The sequence below is a fragment of the Phoca vitulina genome, unplaced genomic scaffold (assembly GCF_004348235.1).
Source record: "Phoca vitulina isolate PV1807 unplaced genomic scaffold, GSC_HSeal_1.0 scaffold47, whole genome shotgun sequence".
NCBI classification, from domain to species: domain Eukaryota; kingdom Metazoa; phylum Chordata; class Mammalia; order Carnivora; family Phocidae; genus Phoca; species Phoca vitulina.
In genome coordinates, this window is record NW_022589750.1 from 1381797 (window position 1) to 1395271 (window position 13475).

Below are 13475 nucleotides of genomic sequence, written 5' to 3' on the forward strand. Positions count from 1 at the left end.
TCTCAGAATACGAAACCACTAGAAAGTATCAGTCCGGCAACTGCTACCATATGGTATTACACCAGGATAGATAAATTAATAGAACAAAATACAATCTGGAAACGGACTCAAGTATCCCTGGACAGCTAGCATATAATACATAGTGGCGTTTCAAAACCAGTGGAGAGAAATGGAGTAATCACCACGTGGTACAAGAACTTCTGGCTAGCCATTTGAAAATAAACTGCAAGAGCTGGATTCCTATCTCAGTCCTTACATCAAAATAAATCCCAATGTGATCAAATATTTAAAAGTAAATACTAGAAGATAACATGAGGAGGTAGAAGTAAATCTAGAAGCCATAAAAGAAAAAAGTATTAAGTCACATAAAAATTAAAATATGTCCATATGCCAAAACATCTCAAAATTAAAATACAAACTGGGGGAGATTTCTGCTACACCTGCTACACACAGAACAGAGAAGTCAACTCCCCATATGCAAAGAACTTAATTTGTTAAATTAAGGAGCTATAAGTACTCTTATGCCCTGATGGTGAGCCTGTAAACTCAAACCTTTTTGAAAGAGAATTTGGCATTTGTCATTAATTTTTTAAACCTGCACATTCTTTGACTTGGTAATTCCAGTTCAAAGAATTTATACCACAAAAAACATTCACAGGAGTGTGCAAAGACAGGTACAAGGATATTCACTGTAGCATTACTGTAATGGCATGAATATTCATCAATGGGGACTTTTTAAAAATTATAGGACATTTATAATTGTACAAAAATGAATGATCTATTTCAAAATTGATGACAATCTATATCAAAAAGAAAGTTAAGAAAAGGAAGCTTGAGAACAGCATATGCAGCATGATTCCACTTTTAAATCATCAGGACACATACTTTTTTAAAAACTGGAAAAAATATATACCAGGCCTTTAGTAGTGTTTACCTCTGAGTGATGAGCTTATGAGCTTATATGGACTATTCCTCTCTTTTTTTTAGAAATTTACAAAATGTTTTACCATGAGCATTTATTATTTTCGATGCCAACATTTTTAATTAAGAAATTTAAAAACACATAGCATGAAAGAGTAGACAAATACAACATCCATGGAACAGAACAGAGCACCCAGAAACAAAACCACACAAACAGAGTCAACTGATGTGTGACAAAGAAGGAAAGGCAGTTCAATGGAGAAAGGACAGTCTTTTCAACAAACGATGGTGCTGGAACAGCTAGGCTGCACATGAAAAAAGAAGAATCTAGATGCAGACCTTATACCCTTCACAAAAATTAACTCAAAATGAGTTACAGACCTAAATGTAAAATGCAGAACTATTAAACTCCTAGAGCAAAACACAGGAGAAAATCTAGATGACCTTGGGTATGGCAATGACTTTTTAGATACAACACCAAAGGCACAATCCATGAAAGAAATAATTGATAAGCTGGACTTCATTAAAATTTAAAACTTCTGGGGGCACCTCGGTGGCTTAATCCATTAAGCACCTGCCTTCAGCTCAGGTCATAATCCCAGGGTCCTGGGATCGAGTCCCGTATTGGGCTCCCCACGCAGCGGGTAGCCTGCTTCTCCCTCTCTCTCCCCCTCTGCCCCTGCTCTCTCTCTCAAATAAATAAAATCTTTAAAAAAAAAAAAAAAAACTGCTCGGCAAGAGACACTGTCGGGAGAACGAGAAGACAAGCCACAGGCTCAGAGAAAATACTGACGAAAGACACATCTGATAAAGGACTGTTATCCAGGGGCGCCTGGGTGGCTCAGTCGTTAAGCATCTGCCTTCGGCTCGGGTCATGGTCCCAGGGTCCTGGGATCGAGCCCCGCATCGGGCTCCCTGCTCGGCGGGAAGCCTGCTTCTCCCTCTCCCACTCCCCCTGCTTGTGTTCCCTCTCTTGCTGTGTCTCTCTCTGTCAAATAAATAAAATCTTTAAAAAAAAAAAAAAAGGACTGTTATCCAAAATACACAAGGAACTCTTAAAACTCAACAGTAAAGAAAATGAACCACCTGATTCAAAGATGGGCCAAAATTCTGAACGGACGCTTCACAAAAGATATACAGACAGCAAATAGGCGTATGAAAAGATGCTCCCCATCCTGTCATTAGGGAACTGCAAATTAAAGCAAGACAGCAGCGCACACCCACTGGAATGGAGAAAACCCCAGACACGGACACCACCAAATGCTGGTGGGGTGGCAGAGCCACGGGAATCCTCGTTCCCCGCTGGCGGGAAGGCAGAACGGTGTGGTCACTGTGACATACTCTCACGACCCGGCAATCACACTCCTGGGTTTCACCCATCCACACAGAAACCGGCATCACAGCAGCTTTACTCGTGATCCCCAAAACTTGGAAGCAACCACGACGTCCTTCGGTAGGTGAAGGGAAAACTGGTACACCCATGCAACAGAATATTAACCAGCACTGAAAAGCCACAAAAAACACATGGAGGGACCTTAAATGCATATTGCTAAGTGAAAAAAAGCCGATCTATAGGATTCCAATGACCTGACATTCTGGAAAAGGCGAAACTACAGAAACAGTGAAAAGATCAGTGGTTGCCAAGAATTTGGGGGGGAGGGGCGGAGAAGAACGATGAACAGGTGGGACTCAGGCCAGTGAAACTTCTGTATGAAAGTACAACAGTGAATGAATACATGTCACTGTACATTCATCCACACTCACAGAACACACAACAGCAAGAGCGAACCCTAATGCAAATGATGGACTTTGGGCGATAATGAGGCACCACAAACAGGCTCACCAACCATAGCAAATGCACCACACGGATGTGGAATGCCGACGGTGGGGGAGGGGGTGTAAGGAAACTGTGCTTTCTGTTCAATTTCACTGTGAATCTGAAACTTCTCTAAGGGGCACCTGGCTGGCTCAGTCAATAGAGCATGCGACTCTTGATCTCAGGTTGTAGGTTCAAGCCCCATGTCAGGTGTAGAGATTACTTGAAAATAAAATCTTTAAAAAAAAAAAGTACTTTTAAAAAAAATCAAAAAGTAAAACTTCTCTAAAACTTCTCTAAAAAAATAGTCTATTTTTTTACTGTAACTGTATCCGTATCCCCAGTGCCTACTATAAACGCTCAAAAAATTTAAAAAAAAAAAATACACAGCATGGTGCAAGTCATACAGCTTCTCAATAAATCATAGTTGTTCTTTTACTATGAACTAATATGATACAGTGAATAGAAACATAAACTGAGGGAATGTTAGCAAACATTAGAAAGCCGGCTGAGGGTCTCGATCAAAAAGAATGTTTCTGATGTATCACCCACAAGTCACACAGACTCTGGGTCTGGACTATCTCCGCCAACTTTAGGTTGAGCATAGCAAACCACACGGCATTAGAACATCTGGCTACCCAGCAGAGGAAGCCATGAAGAATGGTGGGGGTGCAGAACCCTGATAGGAGGAGCCACCAAGATGCGAGCAAGCTCTTTAAACATCTGAAGGCCTTCTGTGTGGAACAGAAAACAGCCTAGTTCTGATTTGTTCCAAAGGCCAGAACCAAGGTGCATAAGCTGCAGGGAACTTATTTGGGCCCGATCAAATTAAGAATTTTCTAATACAGTTACCACAGAAAACGGAAGTGTTCTAGGAAGACTAAATTTTCATCTGTTCGGAACAAACGCATAGCAAATTTTTGCAATAGAGATGGATCTACCCTGTTAATATCCCTTCTGTAACTGTCTACAGAAGCTTACAAGGTTCACAACAAAATGAAAGAAAGTAGTTTCAAACAAACTCTGCTCTGGAGTAGATAAGAACGTCAGGGACATGAGATCTAGAGGGGGTGGGAGGCCGCAGCAGTCGGTTATTTGTAGACAACAAACGTAGCAGGAGCTTAGAAAAAGTTTTGTCAACTGGGGATTAAGTGGTAAATATCTGTCTTGATTTTTAACAGCCTGAACCAAAGGAATGGTACCCTACGTCATGGTTTGCTTCCCGCACCCCATCAGATTTTCCGTAGTAAGGACCCCATCATCTCCTGTACGTATTACTCTCCCGGCCTTTCTCAACAGAAGCTCCACGCCAGAATGAAGCACCAGCGCCCACAGTCTCCCAAGCGTCTAATGAACTAACGTCTCTCTCCCGTGCATCTAGAACGCTACTGGCTCTATTGCCTGCAGGGTAACTGGGAAAACCGCCCAATGATTTTCCGTGTTCTGCAGTTAAGAGGAGGAATCCAGGTGAGTATGAATGAGCTAATCTACTTGGCTGCAACAAAGGTCTCAAAGCTACACCATCCACGGGGGCAGGCACCACTTTACCTTGTGCACAGGTGACAGGCAGACCGTGTGTGCTGCATAAACGAGGAACAAGAACGGAGGCTACACGTACGTTCAGTCAGTTTCTCCTCTAACTCAGAGCCTTCTCTCCCTTTTCCCTTCTGTTCTGCAGGATGAGATCCATCTCTCCAGTTCCCGCTCCACCTAATCTGCCCTCAGCTCCTCAGAGAGCTGGTCCTACTTATCTTCTCCTTGAGATCCTCAGGCCCCCCTTCTCCTGGCAGTTCCACCAGCACCGACAATGAATCTCTCTTTTTAAGATTTAGTTATTTATTTGAGAGAGCACACGCATGAGCAGAGGGAGGGAGCTAAGTAGACTCCCCGTGGTGGAGCCCAACACGGGGCTCAATCCCAGGACCCTGAGATCAGGACCTGAGCTGAAATCAAGACTCAGACCTTAACTGAACGAGCCACCCAGGAGCACCCCCCACTTAGTTTCTATTTTTGAAACACACAACGTCACTGCTCTGTGGCCCTTCCCAAGCCACTGCCCTGACAGCAGGTGGATCACCACAATTTTAAATGTCAGTCTATCCATGCTGCCTCTATTTACTTCTTTGCTGAAACGCTTCCCCTGGAGGTCCCGACGGTCATTAAGTGCTGATTCCAATGACCACTCGGGTCTTCACCTGACTTCTGTGCAGCATTTACTACTGGTGACCATCACCCTGCACACTGACTCTTAATAATACTAATCTTCCCCCAACTCTCCTTTTTTTACGATTCATCATTGGTTTCCTCCTCCTCATCCAACCCATCAGTTTCATCTTTGGCCCTCCTCACAGACTGTCCTTTTGTTGTAATCTCCCCAACACAGGGGCCACCATGCAACAAGCGTACGCAATGAGCGGCGCTCACCCTGGATGACTTCCAAACATCTAACTACCGAAAGTTCATCCACACCCTGCTTTCTTCCTAAAGCTCCAGGCCACACGTCCTGCTACCTACTAGGTATTTCCACACGGCTCTCCCACTAGCACTCCACATCAACATACTAAAACCAAATCTGCCACTTTCTCCTATTCAACCCGCCCTCCCGCTGGTCCCCCAGATTGGTGATCAGCAGCTATATTCTCAGAAGCCTCCTTCATTTCTCTCCTGCCTGCACCCCAGACCAAGTGTTCAGCAAGCTGCTATTTGCCCACCACAGTACTTCTCCCACCTATTATTTCCTTTACTCCACTCCCAGAGACATAAGCTAGAACCCCATCACCTCTCTTGGACCACAGTAACAGCCTAGCCAATCTCCTTAACCACCTGCCGATCTACCCTGTGTGATTTCCAGAGCAAGCTTCCTATAGCACAGGTTGGGTGACACTAGGACTCCATCAAAACACACATGCCCAGCCACATCACCCAGAAAAACCCAGACTCCTTAGCTAGAAGCAAAGCTTTCCACCATTCAGGCTCAACCCCTTTTCTCAAGCCTGTCTCTTATCAAGACACAGGCTCCCACACCACCAGATTATTCACTCACCTCACCTCACCCTGCACATGCTCCGGCAGCACCGTCCAAGGCGTCTCCGCTGCTCTACCACCTTTCTCCAAGACACCTCTGCCGTCTGTCAGAAATTCTACACGACTCTCCAGGCTCTATTCAAATACCACTTTCTCCAATACAACTTGGGGTGCAGTAAGGGTTGAATGGAGGGAAGGACCTACGTTAACTAAACCTTCGGAATGATTTAGGATGGTTTAAAGACCTAAAGGTGAGGCCTGAAACCATAAAAATCCTAGGGGAATACAAGCAGTAATTTCTCTGACATCAGCCATAGCTACATTTTTCTAGATGTGTCTCCTCAGGCAAGGGAAGCAAAAGCAAAAACTATTGGGACTACATCAAAATAAAAAGCCTTTGCAGAGCAAACGAAACATCAACAAAACTAAAAGGCAACCCAGTGAATGGAGGAGACTTGCAAATGATATATCCAATAAGAGGTTACTATCTAAAATACATAAAGAACTTCTACAGCTCAACACCAAAAGAACAAATAACTCGATGAAAAAGTGGGCAGAAGACCTGAAGTCATTTCTCCAAAGATGACATCCAGATAACCAACAGACACACGGAAAGATGTTCAACATCACTGATCATCAGGGAAATGCAAATCAAAACCACAATGAGATACCACCTCACACGTGTGAGAATGGCTACAGTCAAAGACAGGAATCAACAAATGTTGACAAGGATGTGGAGAAAAAGGAACCCTTGTGCACTGTAGGGTGAGAATGCAAACTGGTACAGCCACTGTGGAGAACAGTATGGAGGTTCCTCAAATAATTAAACATGGAACTACCATATGATCCAATAATTCCACTACTGGGTATTTAAAGTAAGAGAACAAAAACACTAACTCAAAAAGATTATGCACCCCCATGTTCACTGCAGCATTATCTTACAATAGCCAAGACACGGAGGCAACCCAAGTGTCCAGTGATGATGAACGGGTAAAGATGTGGTATATATACAGAATGGAATTTTACTCGGCTACCAAAAAGAGTGGGTTCTTGCCATTTGTGACAATATGGATGGATCTAGAGAGTATTATGCTAAGTGAAATAAGTCAGAGAAAGAAAAATACTGCATGATTTAACTTCTATGTAAAATATTAAAAACCAAATGCATAAACAAACAAAAGGCAGAAAGAAACAAACCCATAAATGAGAACAGATGGTTGCTAGAGGGGAGCGGGGGGGCGGGGACGGGTAGAATGAGTGGAGGGGGCGGTCCAGGCTTCCGATGATGGCACGAACACGTCATGGGGATGAAAGGGTCAGCATGGAGAATACAGTCAATGATACCTCAATAGATGGCCACCACACCTGTGGGGAGCACGGACTAAGGCTTGGACTTACCAAAGCACTAGGCCGTACACCTGAAACTAACACGAGGTACTCACTACACTTCAAAAAAAAAAAAGTTTTTAAAGACACCTTCTGAGTGCCTGGAAGGCAATGCAAGTTTAAGCTGACACACTGGGGGATCAGGGGGGAGATGTTAAGGAAATTCAAAACTACCTGAGAGGAGAAATAAAAAGAATATCTGGGAAGAACATAGTATTATCAGATTTCTTCAGGCTCACATAGAGAAGATGCCTTGGATTCCCTCTGTGTGGTCCTAGGGAAGAGAACTAAAACCCGTGGGTAGAAGTTATGGTGAGGCAAGCTTCCGCTCAATTAAAGCACACACAGAAACACTGTAACTAGTCAAAAACAGGAGGTAGTGAGTTTGCTCGCTCTCCAGAGGCATTCAAACAGAAATCAGTCTACCACCTGGAAGAGATTCAGGTTATCTAATGAGAAAAATGAACAAAGACACCTCCCTTCATAACTCTTCCTGTTCTCCGACTGGTAGTAGCAGCTTCCTCTGGGATCCAGCAGAGGAAAACGAGCCTCTACCGCTAGGCCCTCCTCGGTTCACGTCAGTGTGCCCCAGGCCCATTCCTTCACTAGACCAAGACTCTTGAAAGGAGAACTGTCTCTCTCTCGGTCATTTCTACATCCCGCCCCCCACACCACCTGCCCATAACTGCAGCATCCAAAAATGCTTACTAGATACTCCTCTGAAGACTAAACTCCATTTAATGATTATACGAGAAAAGCACATCATATTTCACTACATAAAGAGCTCCTGTATGATGTAGTCACGAGATTTCAGAAACCAGAGCCCTTAAGAGTCAAAGGCAGTTCTGTCCCCAGGCAGCCAGGTAAAACATACAAATTAAAGACTATCGCCCAGGGGGCGCCTGGGTGGCTCAGTTGGTTAGGCGACTGCCTTCGGCTCAGGTCATGATCCTGGAGTCCCTGGATCGAGTCCCGCATCGGGCTCCCTGCTCGGCAGGGGGTCTGCTTCTCCCTCTGACCCTAACCCCTCTCATGCTCTCTGTCTCTCATTCTCTCTCTCTCAAATAAATAAATAAAATCTTTAAAAAAAAAATAAAAAATAAAAAAATAAAAAATAAAAAATAAAAAATAAAAAAAAAAATAAAGACTATCGCCCAATCCTGGGCTACTGTGGGTTGGGATATTGGAGCAGTAAGACTGCGGGGTGAACTCAGGGCTTTTGTGTTCTGGATCAAGTATCTCTGCAAGTTTAGTAGTTGGGAGATTTCTCAAGTTATAATAAATGAACCAAATGTATGAATTATTGAATAATGGTATTAAAACAATTGGCTATCCATTTGGAAGAAAAATAAAATTAGATCCCTGCGTCATGTCAAAAATAAATTCCAGATGCAGGTGGCTTCTCCCAGCAAGCCAGAAAGTGGCATCCCAGAAGGCCAACAAAGTCTGGATCTCAGTTCTGGGAGTGGCCTCTTGAAGACTGATTTCTTCCCTGGGCGCTCTGCCTCAGCCCTAGGGATAGCAGCTGCCCCGTATACTTGCTATTCCTATATTCTTTAGAATTTTCTTTTTCTCTTAGGTAATCTCCTGTTTAGCTAATGCTTTTTTTTTTAGATTTTATTTATTTATTTGAGAGAGAGAGGGCAGGAGCAGGGGGAAGGGCAGAGGGAGGAGCAGGGGGAAGGGCAGAGGGAGAAGCAGACTCCCCGATGAGCAGGGAGCCTGATGTGGGACTCGATCCCAGGACCCCGGGATCATGACCTTAGCCGAAGGCAGACGCTTAACCGACTGAGCCACGCAGGCGCCCGCTAATGCTTCTTTATACTAAACTTTGTTTAGTATAAACCTTGTTAAAATTCAAAAATAAATTCTAGATGGTTTAAAGTACTAAATATAAAAGACAAAACCATAAAAGTGTTGAAAATGAGGGTTTTTGTTTTTTTAAATAAACATGGAAGTTGGGGAGGTCTTCCTAGGCAAGAGCAGTAACCATAAAATTTTAAAAATGGTCAGATCCATGTAAAAATTAAAGCTTTCTGCACAACAGAAGGAAGACCAAATACATATAATCACTATCTGGGAAGTACAAATTTAAAAGCCATCATGTCATCTATTTGCTTAAAACCCTTCAGTGGCTTCTGCTCCAGCTCCGAGGCTGAAACCCACTCAGGCCAGCCCATACTGGCCTTTCTCCAGTACTCTCACCACCCTGCTTCTTCCAAACAGGGACTCCTGTTCACCCTTCAGGTCTCAGCTCTAGCACCACTGCCTCAGAAACCTTTCCTGGACTCCCTAAATGGGTCAAATCCCTAAATTATAGGCATTCATTGCACTGCATACCTCTCACAGTTGCTCAAGCCAAAAACGTCTGAGTGACCCTTCACTCCTCCTTCTCCCTCTTTCCCTCTCTCTCTCTCTCTCCCCCTCTCATTCTGTATCTAATCCAAATCCTGTTGGTCAAACCTTCAAAATATAACCTCCGTCAATACACCCAGTCCAAGCCTTACCATCTTCTTCCCAGATTAATGCCTCCCTTTACTCTATTGTCAATCTAGCAGCCAGTGACTTTTTAAAACATAAGTCATATCACATCACTCTTCTGCTCAAAACTCTCAATGGTTCCCATCGTGAGAGCCAATCAATGCTGCTAGGACCCTACAAGATCTGCCGCCATGCCATGACCTCTCACCTCATATCCTACTGCTCTCCTCTCCCTCCCCTCTCCCACCTCCCCCACCACGCCCCCCATAACTTCATTCTGGCCATACTGACCTCCATGCCCTTCCCCAAACATGCCAGACACACCCTTCCTGAAAGCATCTGCAAAAACTGACCCCTGTCTAGAACATTCTCCTCTCTCCCTCCTTCAGGCCATCTTCTCAATATGGCTGACCAGTCCATCCCCCTTCCCTCTACCCTGCTCTATTTTTCCTCTCTCCCACAGCATTTGTCACCTGACAATCTAAACCATTTGCTTATGTTTGTAGTTTAGTATCTGTTTCTCCCACACTAAGGCAGGGCTGTTCACCATGTGCGTGGCCCACTGATGTATCCCAAACACCTACAGCCGTGCCTGGCGAGTCGTTCATCACTGGACTTCCTAGAACCTAACACAGGGCTTTGCAAAGACGAGGTACACAAACATCTGTTAACTGAAGAATATCATGTCTTCGATCTATCAGAAGATACAAATTTAGAACAGCTGACATTATCCAGGGCTGGTAAGAGTGCAAAGGAAATCCACCCTCTCATACACTGTCAGCAGGTATGTAAATTGATACCTTTTTTGAGAGTAAGCTAACAATCGCTATTAAAATTTAAACCACTCAGAGCTCACGTCCTTTAAGTCAGTAGTCCTACAGAAGCAAAAGAGTACCTGAAAAACAAGTACAAGGATATCTACGGTAGCCCTGCTGATAAAATGAAAAACTTGTCCAATAACGAAAACCAGTTGTCCATCAACAGAAAAACCGACAAATAAATCCTGTGTGGTACATGCATGTGATGGAATGACCCTGAAAGGAGGCCATGATCTGGTGAACAGACCAGAGAGCCCTGACATGAGGTGGGCTGGACTGGACCTCTGCCCAGCCCCCACCTCCTGGCTACGGAACTCTATAGACACTTCTAACTTGTCTGTGCTTCAGTTTCCTCATCAGTAGAATAGGAACAATATTACAGCAGCAGGCGTCCCACTGACCCGAAGATCCCCTCAGCAAGGCATGCAGAGATGACAGCACAGGACACGGCCACAGGACCACTCACAAGCTTGTAATAATTACAGCCAACCTGCACTAAGTGAGACAAACAAGTCGCAGACCTATCTGCGGAAAGCATGTCCACTTCAGTGGACAAGTGAGCACGTCTGTGTAACTACAGGAAAAAAGTCAAGAACAGGAAACTTACTACTGGTGACCTCTGGGAGATGGGAGAAGACATATTTCTTCTTTATACACACACATTCTCAATGGAGGACTTTACAAGGCAGTGTTTTTAAATAAATGAAATCAGAGTAAATGCTTCTACGATATAGTTTAACTTGGATTTTAAAATACTAAAATTTGAAAATCTTTATACATAGTCTTTGAATTCTCAAGATGAAATGGAATAATTGGATGAAATTTCTTTGGCTATTAAAATTACCTTAATTCTAAATGAATAAACTGAGATGCACCAGCAAAAAAAGGCAAAGCAAAACAAAACAAAACACTTTTTCAATAAACTTACAAAACAAGAAATTAAAAAGAATAAAAAGGAAATTACATTTCATTCTATCAATTTACACACAAATCAATCCTTTTCTTAATCTACCATATCTCCATGGAAAACAAAGATATGTCGGAAAAAAGTTAAACAATATCAACATAAAAGACAAGCTGCTTCTAAAATGAGACAAGCAGGATTAGGGGCACCTGGGTGGCTCAGTCGGTTAAGCATCTGCCTTCGGCTCGCGTCATGATCCCACGAGTCCCGCATCAGGCTCCTTGCTTGGTGGGGAGCCTGCTTCTCCCTCTCCCTCTGCCGCTCCCCCTGCTTGTGCTCTCTGACAAATAAATAAATGAAATCTTGAAAAAAATTTTTAGAAAAAAGAGAAAAGTGGGATTAAAGTAAAAAACTGAACAGTTATCTTTGACTGTCAGTGTGGCTCAAAAGAATTCCACATGTATTTTTAAAACCCAGCAGGGCAAGGACATCTGAGCATGCCTAAAGCTAAGGTGTTAAAAAAGTGACCTATATTAAGTTTGGCCAAAGAGAAAAATTAAATCCCCACGATGAACTTCTAAGAAGATGCTGACACAAAGCACTGGGATTTACCGAACCCGCTCTCCTTTTGTGCACAGTGGCTGTGGCTGTTCATTTACTACACTAATTGAAAATAAATACTGCAATCTATGCAAACTGAATCTCATCCCGGAGTCACAGGATTTGAGAAACAGGGAATAAACCTGCACTAAGAATAGCAAAAGAACACAAGATTTCCTAAAGCTAATTTTTCCTAAAGCTAATTTTTCCCACCCTCTTTCAAGTGCTTAGTCATTTCTGTCTATTTACAAGGAAGACCATTCCGCATCCTCGAAGGGGGGAGAATTCTCTTCCAGACTGCCCTGTCACCTGAGCCGCCCCAGACCCCGTCTCCACGCAGCCCGGGACAAGGCGGCGGCCAGCTGAGCATCCCTCCCACTCCAGCCCAGAGCCAGAAGCCACTGGGGCTCTCCGGGCTCTGCCTCCGTCAGCGGTAACAAAGAGGGGTTTGTGGAAAGGCAGCGTTCTTCCCCGACACCCAGTGCGAAGGTGAGGACTACAGCACACGCAGCCCGACAACAGCCCCGCCTGCTCTCCCCGCGCAACCCCGGGGATGGGGGCTCCCCGGCTCTCCGCGGGCTCCCCACAAAACCGCAAACTGGGCGCCAGCAGGCTCTGGAGCCTACTTGCAGGAGAGCCGCCAGCCCTAGCATCTGATAACATTGTTTCAGGCTCCCCAAAGGCAGGAACAAAGGCGAAGTTTTTCATGAAACGCTGTAACCTAAGACACAGCCCCAGGCACGGGCCAGGTTCCGCACTGAGCGCCTACGGTGCCCGGCAGCACCTGCCAAGGTCCCACTCACGCCGACACGTCGCTGGGCGCACACGCCCGTGGCAGGAACACACCTGCAAGAACTTCCCCCCCTAGACACGCTGCCGAGGAGCAAGCACACGGCCTCCCGACACAACTCCAGGCTTAACACCTGGAACGAGGTGGTCGCCCTCCCAGGAGTCTGGGGCTCAGCCCGCGCCCCCCAGAAGGTCACGAAGGGCTCCGACAACGCACTGGGAGGATTCAGGATGGGGCTCTTTCTCCTTCCAAGAAGCCAAGTGCTACAAAAGACACGCTTCCTGACCTGCACACCCAACACCACTGTCCTGACTCCCCAAAGCCCCCACGACGACGCTGAGCGCCGGAGTCCACGCCGGTGGCCGGCTTCCCCGACAGAGCAGAAAGGCATGCAGCAGCCTCCTTCCGAAAGCGTGCCGAAGGTCAAAGAGGCTGCGTCTGCCCAGAGCGCGTCCCCGGGGGGTCCGCGTCCTCCGGACCCCCACCCCCCACCAGGCGCCGGCACGGGCCATCAGGCCGCACGGCCCCTCCGGGAGCGCCGCACGGCCCCTCCGGGAGCGCCGCCCGGCCCCCGCCGCCCCGCGGGCTGCCCCCCCGCGCGCAGGGCGACACGGGCAGGGCCCCGAGGTCCGCAGCCTCCCCGCCACACGGCCCACGTGCCGGGCCCTCCCCGCCGCCCGCCGGCCCCGCGGCCTCCCGCCGCCCTGCCCTCCGCGCGCCCCGCCGCCCCCGCGC

At 45.9% G+C, this 13475-nt stretch overlaps 1 protein-coding gene across 2 annotated transcripts in view; it reads right to left on the reverse strand.

Moving 5' to 3' along the window:
* The window catches only part of RABEP1 (rabaptin, RAB GTPase binding effector protein 1), a 97551-nt gene that overhangs the window by 83609 nt on the left and 467 nt on the right, over window positions 1–13475 (reverse strand). The gene's annotated exons all lie outside the window — the stretch shown is intronic.